General features: G+C 37.6%; 1 protein-coding gene across 5 annotated transcripts in view; it reads right to left on the reverse strand.

The window, feature by feature from the left end:
* LOC142001109 (zinc finger MYM-type protein 4-like) overlaps positions 1-13,438 on the reverse strand; it is a 59,054-nt gene that overhangs the window by 45,294 nt on the left and 322 nt on the right. For 2 of the 5 annotated variants that reach the window (XM_074976047.1, XM_074976042.1), the window contains exon 2: positions 10,330-10,630. The gene's annotated coding sequence lies outside the window, so the exon portion shown is untranslated. Of the gene's footprint in view, positions 1-442; positions 973-4,435; positions 4,457-10,329; positions 10,631-13,014; positions 13,212-13,438 lie in introns of those variants that run through there. The other 3 variants (XM_074976043.1, XM_074976045.1, XM_074976044.1) reach the window with 3 other exon arrangements.

Genomic DNA, 13,438 nt, shown 5'->3' on the forward strand with positions numbered 1-13,438 from the left:
TACGAACATCTTAAGTGATTCTTGGGTTTGCTTGAGAGTTCTTCAGCATCTCTGGGAAGTAATTTTTTTGCTCCATCACAGCCTTTGGTCATCAACTTCCACGTGTTCAGAATCTAGCTAGTCTTCCTCCCCTCTGGGTCCTATACCTGCTCACAAGATCTGAAGTCCTGTAGTTACTGTAGGCTGGTGTGTTAGAATCCCAATTATTTCTGCTCCATGGCTGCTCTGTGGTAGATAGAGCCAAAGAGAAACTTGTTTTATAGTAAATTTGCAGGATATGTTCTTACCATAACAAATCTGACAAGTAATACAGAAGATAATACAGTCTACATGAAAGATGGAAAGATACACCTCAAGAACAAATCAATTTTTCCATTACTGAAGTCTCCTGGAAAGAAATCACTGTTAAAGAGACATTTATCCCGTAGATGATCTCTCTAACCTGGGCACCTCAACACAGCACTATGCAATCCTTTGGCACTTTGTAGAAGCTGGAAGACCTTGTGAATGGTTCCCCTCTTGGCATTCTTAGCAAACTTGAGGGAATCTTCAATAACTGCAGGAACAAGGAATAATTGCTCTGGGACAGGCATACTGGAATGTAATCGCTTAGGTTAATGCAAAAGACAAGAACTGGGAACAGATGTACCAAGTCTAAATGTGTCAGAGGAGCTTCTCTATCCACTGTCAATAAGGCTCATTACAAAACTCCAGAGCTAAGAGCTTTATTATAGGAACTGTTTAATACTCAATCAGTTCATCTAGTTCTGGGTCTAGTTTCTGACAGTGGCCAGGACCAAAGTGCTTACAAAAAGGTACAAGGATCCTCAAAATGGACAACTGAATGTGCCTACTGGGGTTGTAAAAACTTCCCCTATCAACAAGTGATTTAAATATGCACTGAAGAGGAAGGAGTTTTATGGCTTTTTTCCCCCTAACTAATACAACTATGAAAATTCTCCCCATTCACATATACCTCTAATCCATTTTAATCCTATGAAGCTCTATGTCTCCAGGTTATCTCTTGGAAAATTTCCACGTTTATACATCTTGCTCTAATAAATAATTATCTTTTAGCAGATTTAAAATGTGTTGCTTTCAATGTCTTTAGGTGCTCCCAACATTCTTGTACCAGAAACGAACAAAATATTCCAAGTATGTATAGATATTTGATTTTTACAAATGATAAAGTATGTTTTTTCATCCCATTGCTTATGTACCCTAAGATTGTTTACTTTAAGCAAAAAACGCTGCTGCACATTGAACAGAAATTCTCTCTGAACCTCCAAGGAAATCCTTAGTCCCTGAACATTGACTTATCCTTTCTTACATAGTCTGTGTGACCTACTGCTCCTGCTCTTCTTTACCATCACATTATTGTTTGGAAAGAACAAATCCCAGGATCATTTAGTGGCTTGGGATACAGACTCAACTGTGCTCAACTTATCTCTTAAGGAGGTACCTGCCTCTTCCTATCTTATGTGCATATAAAAACAACTTCCTCCATTTTGGCTCCAATGAGTAACTACCTAACAAGCAGGACAGCACGTGTATTTTTTTCTCTTTTCACTCATCCTGAGTACTAGAGTGCCTTATTTGGATACTCCATGAGAAAGCAAGGAATCAAAACAAACTGGACCCCAAAACTCCTAACTTTGCAAAGTTAAGGCTAGACAGCCTAATTCTCAGTAAGGAAGGTTCTTATGTCACAGGATTCTTCAACTCCCACAGAAGTCCTTGAAGGTTGAGAGTACTAAGTACCACACACACACCTCCCATCAAGTCCTATAAACATAAATCTGCAGATTAGCTATTGCTTTTTTTTTAAAAAAAGCAGATGTTTTCATTGTCACAGTGCAATCTTAGGAGTCTCACCTTCTTAAACACTGCTGTAGCTTTGAGTGGTGCCCAAGCCTTTAGAAAAACATTTCTAGAAAATTTTGTGGAGAAAAAGTAATATATTTCTATAGGCAAATAAAAGGGACAAAGTGGTGGCTTCAAGGTTTTGAGATTATTTTCATATACAAAATAGTACACAACTGTAGAGAGTAATTTGCTCACAGCACAGTATCCTATGAATTACAAGCAGTACATAACTAATACAAATTGAGAGGATAGTAATGTAACCATTTCATAGGAAACCGAAAGAGTCTATTTCCAAAAACAGTATTGTTGCATTAATACAGTGAAATTAAAATAATGGGGTTTTAATAAATTACCATATTATGCTAATATAGATGTTCTGGTGTGATGCTGTAAGTTGATGCCCAATAATGGCAATCAACAAACAGGAGGAGGAAGTAGAAGGAAAGTTCTTCCTTGTAAAAAGCTGCTTGGCCTACACTGCCCCAAAGCAGAATTGTAAGGAAGCTGGCTGCAAAAAGTAGTATTAACATAAGATAAAGGATTGTTCTTGCTACTCACATTACTATACCACTTTGTAGTCCTGACTTGACTACACACAGGTTTTTAAAAAGACAACTGCACAACTGGCACACTACTTACCAGTGGAGCACAATATTCTTATAGTAGTTACCACAGGACTTACTGCTTCTGTATGTAGACTTTTCCTTTAAATGGTATACATACTGGAAAAAATGCTGTGATGCATTAAAGACAATGTTCTGAGACTCTCTCTCTCTTACTATAATACTTCTGGGTAGCTCTGTTGTAAGATCTGCAGCTCTAGTCAACATGAGAAAACTGGGTAAGCCCATATCACTTTAAATTCTTAACACTGCCTTCACCTTGACCTGAATTGGTTCTCCTGACATTGCTGGTGATGTGTTTTAGTGATCACAATATTGAACTGGAGTCCAGAAATTCTAATCATGGCTCAGCTGCTGACCCACTGCATTACCCTGAGAAAGTTAATTTGAACATTGGACCTCAGTTTGCTGATCTAGCATGAGATACCAGCATTTCACAACATTTTTGTGAGGATCACTTAATATCTGTAAAGTTATTTAAAGATGTGAGTTGCTACATAAATAGCAACTATTATTTTGTAAACCAGATCCTGCTGCTTGTAGGCCTGATTTTGTGAAACATCTTCAACCCCTATTCATATCAGTGGAAACTGGGGACACTGCATATCACATGAAGTATCCCAAAGGCTGCAAGACAGAGCCCTACATACTACATAGATCACCAACACTTCTTGATGATGCACATTCTTTACAGCCAAAAGAACCTCAGAGCAGTTGCCATCAGATTACAGATGATGTTCTGGGCCACTGATGAGGAACTGTCAGAAGAGAAGATGGTGACTGTAGTTCCAAGCGTACCCACAAAAGTTATCTTAATAAATTAAAGCAAAATGTAGGATTACTGTACCACTTTTCAGCCAAAATCTTTTTAAAAAAAAAAGAAGATGCTCTATTTTACTATGTATTTGTCACATCACTGTTGTAAAGCACACTTAAGTGTGATACGTAGTAAGATTTGCTAGTTTCAGAATTAATTTGTCATAAGCATAAGTTACATGTTGCTATTTTTCATAAGAGATGTTTTAATATTTTTCTAAAGTTTCAAGACTACATTCACTTGTATTCTGCATGCTCAAGTTGCAAAAAGAAAAATGCTCTTCAAATCTGCACACCAAAATCATGGTCAGGTGTTAATTTGTCTAAAGAAAATAAGGCTTTTGAAAAGATGGGTACCCAGTTACTTATCAGAATTATCAGATTTGCTTAATTTAATCTGACATGCTGTGCTTTAGTTTAACTCTTCCTTTTAAACCTGAGAACCTAAACAATCACAATGCTGTGTAAAATGCATTTTACTCACGTTCTAAAGCATAACAGAATTATTAAACATCAGAATGTTCACCACTAGCCCTTTCTGTGCCTGGCACAAGTGACAGAAGTGCATTAACTGGAATTTAAGCACTACAAACTTTAATTTGTAACAATTAGAAACTTGTTCATCATTACAATGGCATTCAAAACTGCAACAACATCCATCAACCAAACCTTTAATTACTGGATTATTTGTAATACAAAGAGTGGCAATTTCATTTTTATGCAAAACAGGTAAGCATAACATTTTAAATATAAGAAATCAAGTGCCTTCCTTTGTACTTTTGTAACAACCACTTGGAAGCTTGTCACAGATTCCAAAATCCTACCGCCTTCTGCACATACACTACAGCTTACACCATTGCTTTGAAAACAGAAAAGTTTTACAAGAGACATTTTTTTTTCCAAAAGTCATTTGAAATTTAATTACTATTCCTGAATCCAGGTGTAATAAGGCCAGAAAGTGCTCCCTGACCCTTGATGCATGACATCACTTGAAGGTTGTTAGGCATTTAGCCAGTCACTTTGCCCCTCCTAGATTTGAAACCTGTACAATACAAATAGTTAAAATTTAATCAGTGAGCCATTCCTAGGGCTCCTTTTGCAGAATAACAGAGAGACCAATTGATTCATACCTTTAAAACACCTAGAGAGTGAACTGAGCAGAGGGTAACAAAGAACCAGCCTGCTGCAAATACCTGCTACAGGAAAAGAAGCACTTCAACAGGAAGAGAACCCCTAGAGGTCAGAAGAGCCATAGAGATCTGTGAATAAGAGAGCCACAGAGTTGTGCATTAAAGACTGCTATTTAATTCTACAGAGCCCCCTAGCAGCTTCAGCTGTTTCGGCTGCCTGTAGCTAGCATCTTATTTCTGCCATTCAGTTGCAGTGGGTGTGTAATGTGTTTCTGTGTTATTTCTGGAGATAGTAAAAATAAAGTTTTGCAGTAACATGTCTCTGGGATTCTAATTTTTACTACACTGTATACATTTTTAGATACAAATTAATTTTTAAACAGAAAAAAATACAACTACATTTCAATTTAACAATAGGGAAGTTATCAACAAGTTGCTGCAACAAGACTATCATTTCTCCATGTCTAGGGAAAGGGGGGAAATATTTAGTTTGACAGTGACCCTGCTTATTTTCTTTCAAGTCAAAGAAATTACATTACAAATGCATTTTAGAGAAGAACTGAAATGTGCATGAACTCTTCAAGCAAACATCCTGAAACTGTGATTTTAGCCTAATCTTGATGTCCCTTTAATTACAGTTATTAAAAATAGTTCCTAATAATCTACAGCCATGTTAAAAATGCAGCTACATTCTTTTGTTTCAAGCTGTATCTGACCTTGCTGTTCATGATAAAATGTAAAGTGATACTTCATTCCAGGATATCGGGCAACCAAAGCACCAAAATAAAAATTCTCAGAATACCCTAAATAGTTTAACAGTGAGTTGCTAGTATCTTTACCCAGAAATCTAGGCTCCTACTATACATAAACCCTAACCCTCCATTATGTCAGTGGCATCACTCACCCACCCTCCCACCCTCAAATCTCAGCTGCAGACTGCAGGAAAGCTGTAGGAGATTGAGCAAATGGTTGCCCCACAAGCATACACACTTTATTACATATTTATGCAAATTATTTGGTACTTTTCAGTTTTACCGAACAAGAACAGAAGAGACTCTTACTGCCATTAAAAAACCTCACCAAACATGCAATAAGGTGGGGAGGGAAACGACACACCTTCCTACCTGACCTGCTGGACCCTAGAAGGCAGCAGTGGCTTGCAGCAGTGTTGTGCTGGTTGCAAAACCACCAGCCTAGTGTACAGAGCCCAAGCCTGCCACTCTAGATGAATGGAATTTACAACCATTAAAAATGGGGAGGGGTGAGAGGAACTGGGGAGGTTACATGTCGTACATCCTTCCTCCTGCTGCCATTTAAGGCATTCTATACATATCCTCCAAATCCCTGGATTGTGGTGAAACATATTTACAACTCACTTAGAATTTTAGACAAATTTTCATTTATAAATCAAGACAATCTGAAGTAGTTGTTACCATGGTGTAAAACCAGGATGAAATCAAAGTCAGGCAATCTACATGTTAGTAACAAATGTTATTGATGTGATATTCGTTACATGAATTACTCCAAACCCAACTGACTTTAAATATTTCGTTTACCCACTAGAATGCTTCTGTTTTCCAGATTGAAAGTGTATGCTTAGAAGGATTTGTCCGCTACTTCTAAAAGATTAACATCTCCTCAGTTAGCGGATTCCATCCTGCAAAAGTACTGAGAACTCTCTGCTCCTACTTAGCTCAATGTGAACTGAGGCAGTCACTCAGTACCTCACAGGATTGAAGTTTTGATCACATTATTTAAAAAACAAAACAAAACAAAAAAAAAAAACCACACAGCAGCATACATTTAGAAGCAGACTATTTGGGTTCAAATAATATAGCCAACTGACAATGTTGACCACAAATATACTAATTGTGACCGGAAGACCAGCATACCAGAATCTAAGAGTTGCGCTTTCCTTTGCTCTGTGTTCTTTGCAAGAGGTTAACTAGTTGATCACATTAACTGTCAGCAATTATATTATTACCAGAACATAGCTTGTTTTATTAGGCTTACAACTAATCTTTGAGGGCAGTGCTAAATCTAGAAAGACTGTGTTTTCTTTTGATTTTGGCTCTTGTCTGCCCCCAATAAAGAACACTGCAAGAGAGCTTTGCATATAAATTAAAAGAACAAAGTAGTAGCTATCTTCTGTTTGCTGAAATACCTGAAGAGTTTGCAGACTTTTTTACCATGTGGTGGACATTATATTGATTGGTTGGAGGACCAGAAAACAGTCTTGTGGTATTTACATATAGCTGCCTCCCTTCTCATAACGGTACTGTGGCAATTACAACAGTTGCTTATATGGAAGCTAGGAAAGCCTTTATTTGTTTTTAGGGATCTCTTCTACAATGTTTTTTGTCCTCTCTAACTGAGACACCGAATTTAGCTCTCTGAAGAAGTGAGTCTTGGCCACTAAATAAAGCTGTTGGTCTTTAAGGTGATATAGGACTGCTGTTATTTGTTTAGCTTTTGAATTCATCTCCTTGTTGATGATTTCCTTTGCCTGTTTCTCCCATCTTTTACATAGTACCCTGCCACCAAATTCTCCTATTCCCCCTACTCTCAATTTCATGGACATTTTTGATTCTACTTCCCATGGCTGGCTCCTATTTCCTCTTCTCCTACGTAGTTCAGGCTCTTACAGAGGCAGCTCAACTGGGTAATCCTTCTTGTTTCAAATGTCTGATGCACCTAGTCTGGATAACTCCAAAAAGCGGTGGAAACCAGAAACATTAGGTAACCTGAAAACTCTCGACACCTCGCTAGCAAATGCTGCCCAAGAGAGTTTTGAACTTTTACACCACATAAATAAAGGGGAACACAAAAGCAAGACAGCCTGTACAAGATGCATGTTAAAAATAGCCAACACAAACATTCTAAAACCAGCAAAGATGCGGACCCTATTGGCCCTAATGCAGACCCCTGAACTGTTTCTACTGTAGCATTTGGCTCCAATGACAGTATTATATTCGTAATGAGTGAAGCCAGCAGCCGAGAACTTCTTCATCCATGATACTTTCCAGAAATTCACTCCATAGTTGACACAGTGAAGCAATTTCAGGAGACAAAAAAGATACAGAAATTCATACCACTATGCAACACATGATGCTTCAGGGCCCCAATAGAAAAATAAGAATGTGTTCTGTAGAGTGGATATTTTGGAAAACAAGCTGAAGCAACAAGTCTTTAAATAAAAATCTGAAAAAACTAGAAATAGGAGATTGAGTTTCTCCCACTGACTGCATGAAGAGGGTTTTCTAATTTGGTAGATAACTGATTTTTTTTCTAGTGCTCTGCATTAAACATTTGTACCAACAAAGCTCACTCTTCTTCCATCACTTCAGGTTGTATGAGGTGCTGATGAATATAAAATTATTCCTGTTAGGACATCTCAAAATTAGTGACCAGTCTGGAATGCTAGGTTATTTTAAATGGAATATCTCCAGATTATGCATCATTACAAATCAAAGGACAAAAAATAACTTAAGGATAAAGCAAACTTTTAACATACATCAGTTTAGCTTCAACAGTGTTATACCCCTGTAGTTACAGTGCTTTCTAGGGGTTGCATATATGTTTTTAGTTAACTAAGAAAAAAGATAAACTTACAGCATACAGAAGTTGGGACTGAATACCTCTCAAAAGGAAATGGGGGTCAAGGCAAACAGTGCAAAATAAGTTCATGTAAAAATACAAATATTGTTGTTGAATTTTAAATAGCCTATTTTGTATATCTGATTACAGATATTTTTAATTCAGCTAGGTAGCTGAACTTTACACTTTCTGATTACAGAATTAAATTTGTATGTAGAACTCTGTTTTGGCTTTTCTATATAAGTGGAGAAATCATAGGTCTGATATTTGTATAGTTTCATCTGAATTGACATTTTTCTGAACAGTGCTCTAAAAGTATTGTTTGATTCTGAACTAAGAAAGACCAGGCTTTAAATTTTCTATTACTACTGTGTGTTTAGTACAGAGGTGTTGTACTTTGGCCTAACGGATACGGAGGCTGTTAGTTGTTCATATCCCAGGCTTCATTGTGCTATATTGTCAGTGTTCAGTTGGACCAGCCTTTGCTGTCTGTGCAGCATGACTGGAGATTCTCCTCTAGATTTATGAATAATTACAGCTACAGCTGTAAGGGGGAAATTTCATGAGTGCTGTACATGTTTCATCTGTCTCAAATACAGATGTCAGAAATTACATTTGGTTACCATAGAAGTATCTAAACATTTCTTTACCTATTTTTATTAACACGGTGAATATTTCCACATTATTTCTCCCGCCAATATTTCACTGTATGCTTGATTTTAACCTAGTTTGGATGGTAGTCTTTTGAACATTAGGATATGAAACACAGAGTGAAAGCAGATTATATAATCTTCCCAAAGAGGCTTTTCTTTTCCCCCTAAAACTCTACTGATTTGCCTAAATAATTTTCTAGTTAATGCTGCATTTTTGTCATGGGAAAAAGTATAATTTTCAATAAGAATCATGGCAACTTTCACAGGACATCAGATTTCATAAACAAGCATGTTAATAGGCGATATCATTAAACAATACTTCATCATTAACTGAAACATTTCATTATGTATCAGAACAAAGCAGCAAAGGATATCCACTTACTTTTTAACTTGTTGGAACTTTGAAAAAATTCAAGAAACAAAGGGATAGTTTATAACACTGAAAACAATAAATTATAATAAACATTTAAACAAAGATACAGGAACATCTGCACTAGAAAAAATTTTTGCTCAGCTGAATTTATCCTGCTACAGTATTCTATGTACCACATGCAGTATGAGACTTAAAGTGGATACAGACAATATTTACTCTCACTTTCAGTCCTTTTGTTGGAGTAATATAAAGTGGCAGTATTATAAATGAAAATCCAACCCAAATTCTTTCAGGCTCCTGTGTTTAAAATCCTGCAGTCCAACATAGTGTGAAAATGTTATTTCAGCACTTGCACTGTGGACTGGCACATAAACAAGGTGCAACTTTTGTCTAATCAGAAAAATTATCTAAGTGCTTATACTTTAGCAATTTCAGCCTGATGAATCATGGCCTAAGTAAGAGATTTTCACAATAAGCTGGGTGAATAAAAACAGCTGGACAGTTCAAATTCTGTTTTAGAAGCAAGTGCTCTACTTGTAGGATTCTCATAAAAATGAAACCACAGTTTAGTAAGTTTTAATTACAGTGACATTTTAATATCAAATGTATTTCAATTAAAACTAAATTACGTATAAACAAACTTCAAAATGTGTTGCATTTTGCATATGCTTTTGAAAGGCCACTTAAAAGTTTCTAAACATGCAATATCTTTGCAGTGTTAGTGAGTTAATAAGAATATTATTATTAGAGCTTAGAGTATTCCTGGAATCTGATGCTAGTTCTTGCTGAAGGAATTAAAAGAAAAAACAAAAAACATTTCTGATATCTGACCAACTACAATTTTACCCTTCTAATTTATTTTTTGGCAACAGCTAAAGAAAAGCCATAATTTTACACTATTAAATCACATATCGCAGCAATATGTATGGAAAATACAAAGCTGCTACAGTTTTCACAAAATTACCAGTTCTCAACTCACGTAGTAAGTAGTATGCATTTGTTGCACAAACAAGACTTTTGTAGCCTAATGCTATAGATAAGAATTCTTTAAGTAACAATTATTTTTATTTTTGTTTCCTGTGCAGTTTCTGGAAAGTAGCATTTGCAGAAAGACAGCATTAAGGGAAAGGGTAAATAGAGAAAGAAATTTCATTAAGTTATAAAGTTAGCACCATTCCCTAGCCTTTCTTACGGCTTACACGGGTGTCCCTTTCTCTGAGGACGCTAACACCAAAACAGGGTAGCAGATGTCCTATCTGTCTCAAACTCACCTGTCATGCAGTCTTTGCTTCAGTGTGAGCTATGCTGCTAGCCGTGCAAACGCTACCTGCTGGTGGAATCAGTTCCACACAAGAGGCCAACTCGCCAGACTTCCTACTGCATTCCTGATACAATCCATTTAATCTTCCCTGTGGCACAGTTCAATTTCTTCTCCAGGTAATTCCCCACATGGATCCTCGCACATCCTCTTTTTCTGCTCCCTTTAGACATCTGACATTTAAAAAATGCACTTCTCTTGCTGTTCTCTCCCTGTCTCCCTTTTTCACGAGTGGAGACGTGATGTTGCTTTCACTATAGGACGGAAAGCAAAAAATAGGCTAAGAAACTAGAAGGCAGGAGCAGCTGCCACACTATCCACAAGTGATTGACAGAAAGTTTTCTAATGGAAAAGTCTTACTTGAACAGGTATAATTGATTACAAAACACAGACGGTATCAGCAAGAACAGGAATGGGCTATAATAACTGTTTCTATGCTGCAAAGAACTTGTTATAAAAATGGGAGAGCTGACAGCTATCTGGCTAGACTGGGTTACCTACAAGAGTTCAAGAAAATTTGGTAAATACAATCAGCTACAATAGTATTTAGACATTATTAGAAGGTTAAGATAAAAACTGTTTCATTTCAAGAATGCTGGGCATGATTCTCACATCAACACCACTTTACACTGCTCTGCATGTGTGAAGGGCCTTACCATGTATAAGTATATTTTACTTCAAGTTGAAGACCACTTGGCACTGAACTGGCCTCAATGTATAACAGAATCAGACCCACTATGTTCATGTGTAGCAGCCAAGTATGGAAGGATAAGGCTTGCAACATTTTACATACGCTTTGGAGAATCATAGGCTTAGAAGGGACCACAAGTGTAACTCCCTGCCAAGATGAAAAGCTGTTTAGGTCTTCACAGCACTGAAGGAAATTCAGCAATTGCCATTCTCAAATGAGAGAACATTTCCTTCCATTTTCAATGGCACAAGAATCATACTGACGTTAACAAATGCTTTACGATACCTGCTTTATTCATATAAGATGCCTACTTGTTTATCAATGCAAATTTAAATTCTCAAGGCTGCCCGCCTTTATTTACCCCGAGTACTATTTTACTCCAAAAAGACTTCGACTGATTTCAATAAAAGTGACAGAATAAGAACCAAAATAAATATATGCCCTGTTTAAATTGTAATCTGCTCAAGACAGGTACATTGCAGTTAATTAAGAGGAACGTAACATACATATTTGAGGCACGGAAAAAAAAATCATTTTTATTAGAAGTTAAGAGACAACCTTCAACTTAAATCTTTACCATTTTATAAATACAATGGTAGTTTTATAATAATTTAAGTAGGTTTATTTATATTTCTTATAAAATATTTTGGTGCTGTTTTTGGGAGAACATTAATCTCCTCTGATATGGATTTTTTTAATATTAAAAGTTGAAGCCTTATACAATACATTAAATGGTGTATCCCAAATATCTTCTCTGAAAGATATTTGGAAATAAACACTGCATAATGTACTTAAGCGAGCACAGATTCACAGAAGAGCTCTATTACTCACATGTGAACTAGATGAAAAGTAAGTTTTGCTTCACATTTTCTAATGTATTTATGTCTCATTCAGTCTCTCCCTTCCTAGCTCCCTGTTAAGATATTAAAGCCTGATCCTGCATGCTCAAGAACATATAATGTACATACATAAAACTTTACTCTTGTGGGGCAGTTGCACCAATTTCAGTGAGACTCCTCATGAGCATAAAGCGATACAGATGTGTAAGTGTTTGAAAGGACAGGGTCCAAGACAATATGGTTACATTTTTTGTTCCATGGGCCTTTGGCAGTTGAGCCATATAAAACTACTTAGAAGACAGTGTCACCAAGTATATTTTGAAGATCCACATATTCTATGTTACAACTAACCAATCACAAGGTTCACGCTATTTGAGGCAAACAGATTAAAGATCTTTTATATGTGGGAACAAAAAGTTCTATAGACTCTGAAGTCCAGAGCTTGAAAGAACTCCACCATGAACAGTATCTCTCACACAAGAATAGGACATCTCAGAAAATGATAAGGGTACATGGAACTTTCATTTCTAAATCTGAAGCTCAAATTGAGTTTAGTATTGACTCACTTATTAGTGATAAGTTTCCAATGTGACTGATATAGGTTTAGAAAATGGTCATGGACTTGCTACACATTTATTTAGAAAAAGGCTTTTTAAAACTTATTTTACCAGCTATTTGGGCAACTGATCAGGGAGAATTAAAAAAAAAAACTGAAATCCATTATCACTGTGACTAAAATAACCTGCCTGATAGATATGCCGTCTTAACTGTGTAATTAAAGCACCATTTCTCCATCTTAGTTGGTCTACCAGTATGAGTATCTAAGAACTGGATGAACCTGCCATGTTGAGAAGTCACTTTGATATGACATGCTTAATTAACATAACTTTAAAAACAACGTAAAGCCAGACAATTAAATACGGGTGATGAAACCTAACATATTTGAATTGTAGGGTTTGAAGGACACCCGGAGGACCCAGTTACAAAACACTCCCTTGCATTTAAAGCATTTTTTTAAAAATCCCTTGATTGATTTGCACTGTCAGCTTGAGAGACACCTACAACGCTTTAAGCAATTCAGGTACATGTCCGCTAGCAGGTTCCCTACCCTTAGTTCGTGGGGACTCTGCTTGCTGGCTCAGGGCGCCCCCAAGAACTCCCCATGCACGCTTTACTGGGGCCTCTCGCTCCAGCCAGGTCAGGACCCCCAGGCTGTGGCGGGGCGGGAGGGGAAGGATGGTTTCCAGACAGCCATCTTTTGAAGACCACTTGTCAAAGCTGCCTGGTGCTCGCCCATTCCCCCGGGCGACAGGTCACGATAAGCCCGCGGCCCTCGCAGGGGCTGCACCCAACCTCCCCCAGGCACAAAGGAGAAGGGACGCTCCGTTCCCCCCTCCCCCCCGCCTGCCTGGCCCACTCCCCCCAGCGCTGCCGGGGGCCCCCGGCTCCTCGCTGCTGCGTGCGCGCGCAGGGCCCCCTCCCGCACGGCCCTCCTCCCCCTGACCCCCACCTGACCCTTCCCCTTTGACCTC

The sequence above is a fragment of the Carettochelys insculpta genome, chromosome 24 (genome assembly GCF_033958435.1).
Source record: "Carettochelys insculpta isolate YL-2023 chromosome 24, ASM3395843v1, whole genome shotgun sequence".
Classification (NCBI taxonomy): Eukaryota; Metazoa; Chordata; order Testudines; family Carettochelyidae; genus Carettochelys; species Carettochelys insculpta.